Genomic DNA, 2,223 nt, shown 5'->3' with positions numbered 1-2,223 from the left:
ACAACCCTCTGGCTTCTTCCCTTCAGCCAGATCACAGTCCACCTCACTACCAGATCATCCTTCACAGACTTCACACGCTTCAGTTTAGCTGTGAAGATGCTGTGGGAGACCTTGTCAAAGACTTTACTGAAGTCAAGATAGACCACATCCACTGCTTTACCATCATCTATCCACCTGGCTATAGCCTGATAAAAGGCTCTCAGTTTGGTCAAACACAACTTCCCCTTGGTGAAGCCATGTTGACTGCCCCTAATGACCCTTTCATCCTTGATATGCCTAGAGACAATGCCAAGGATAAGTTGTTCCATCACCTTTGCAGGAATGGAGGTGAGGCTGACTGGTCTATAGATACCTTCTTCGTCCTTCTTTCCCTTTTTGAAGAGTGGAGGGACCTTTGCTTTCCTCCAGTCCTCAGGCACCTTTCCTGAGGCCCATGACTTACCAAAGATGATGGAGAGTGGCCTAGCAATGACTTCCGCCAGCTCCCACAGCACCCACGGGAGCATGCTACCATAACCCATGGATTTATGGATGTCCAAATGTATTTTCTTCTAAACAGAACCACATCTGCAGTGCACACACTGATTGGCACACACATGGAAGCACACCCTTGCAGTGATACCTGTCCCTATAGGTCCAAATGTGCATCTGCGTGGGTGCATAGAAGAGCAGCCCTGTGACTATATCAAGCAGTCTAGGTACACATATTTTCCACCGAGCACAGGGAGATGGTTTCACAAGAGGTTAAATCATTGACACACTTACAATATTACCTGGTATACCTGATATATTTTAGAGGTATTAATTTATTGCAAACAGAGATATGAGACCTTCAATCTCTTAGCTAGACACAGACAGCCCGTCCCTGTGACAGCAAACCCCAAAGAAGCCCAAAGTGCACCTCCCAGTCCCAACTTATGGCTGCAGGAGACCTCTGCAGGAAAGCAAGCACAACTGTGGGCAAGGCTCCTGTGCCCTTGCCCTGTGGCAGTGCTATCGGGGCTGGGTGCGGGTCACCGTGGCATACGTCGTGGTGTCACTCATCTACTGCATGGAAGGAAGCTTTATGGGGAAAAGAAACCTTCAGCTGCCGACTGTGAGCCCTGTACAACGAGCAGGCACCATGCTACAGGAGTGCAGAAGGGAGCTGAGCACAGCTGTGCCACGACTCACCCTGTCCCGTCGAACGTGGGCAATGGTGGAGTCTGTGGGGGCCAAAATAGACACCATGAGCCCTTCCTGCCCACTGGTGGAGGGCTGAACCTCACACTGACGTTGGGCAGCAGCTGCCTGGGGTCAGCACTCATTGCCCGGCCCCATTTCCCCTCCCATCACCCTGCTCTGGGATGCTCAGCAAGCAGCGGTGGTGGAGGGGAGATGCTGAGGTTTTGGTGCATTTCCAGTTGTCTGTGGTATCTCTCCTTGCACAGCCAGCACGCCTTGTGAGCTGTTATGTGCAGGCGTGGGAAAACAAGGTCGTGCTGCAACTCGAGAGAGGTGCATGTAGGGTGGGGATATATATGCGTAGCCTGTCGCTGAGCCATGACATCCCCTTGGCTGCTGCCTATGATTTCAGACCGAGCTATAAAATGTTGTCCCCAGCAACACAAGGAAACAGAGATACAACTTCAGTTGTTGTGCTGTGCTTTGTGCAGCCCAGAAGCAGAAATGCCACTGAAGAGAAACTGAAGAAAGGACAAAAGCAGAGGCTGGAGCAGGGGAAATTCAGCCTGAAGCTGGAGCAGGTGTGGAAGGACCCCCCCCCAAGCAAATGGGCTTTGTCCCTGTGAGTCCTAGGGTTTTGTCCCTGGGAGCACTGGGATGCTGCCATGTCCCTTGTGCAGGCAGCAGCTCTGCTCTGCATGCAAGGAAGAAGCAGGACGTGAGGAGCTGGGGAGAAACATGGTCTTGATGACTGGGCAGGGATTTTGTATGTGCCAGTGGGAAATGAAGTGGTGGAATTCCACATGAGATTGCACGGGCAGGGATGTCCATTGTCAGTTGGCTGTATGGCTTCCCCCGAGGAAGGTGGTAATACTCACATGTGACTTTGCCGTGTTCTGTGGTTTCCATCTGTGGGCTGTCAATGTGCTGCTGTCTAGAGAAGAATGGAATGGTTCTGGGGTGTACATTTGTGGCGAGGGGGCCACATGAGAAGCTCACTTGGGTGGTGTTTTCCTACATCATGTGGTGATCTGGAGTGCAGCAAATAGCAAGCCCCAT

The 2,223-nt window shown here is 51.6% G+C and overlaps 1 long non-coding RNA gene across 1 annotated transcript; it reads right to left on the bottom strand.

Annotated features, from left to right (window-relative positions):
• Positions 1 to 664: 664 nt before the first annotated feature.
• Positions 665 to 2,215, bottom strand: LOC118159961. The gene is made up of 3 exons (XR_004747293.1): positions 2,043 to 2,215; positions 1,174 to 1,205; positions 665 to 1,062 (listed from the first exon to the last, which is right to left on the bottom strand). It is a non-coding gene; the product is annotated as an uncharacterized LOC118159961 (long non-coding RNA).
• Between the last annotated feature and the right edge of the window lie 8 nt (positions 2,216 to 2,223).

The sequence above is a fragment of the Oxyura jamaicensis genome, unplaced genomic scaffold (genome assembly GCF_011077185.1).
Source record: "Oxyura jamaicensis isolate SHBP4307 breed ruddy duck unplaced genomic scaffold, BPBGC_Ojam_1.0 oxyUn_random_OJ72823, whole genome shotgun sequence".
Classification (NCBI taxonomy): domain Eukaryota; kingdom Metazoa; phylum Chordata; class Aves; order Anseriformes; family Anatidae; genus Oxyura; species Oxyura jamaicensis.
This window is presented reverse-complemented; position numbering and strand designations above follow the sequence as displayed.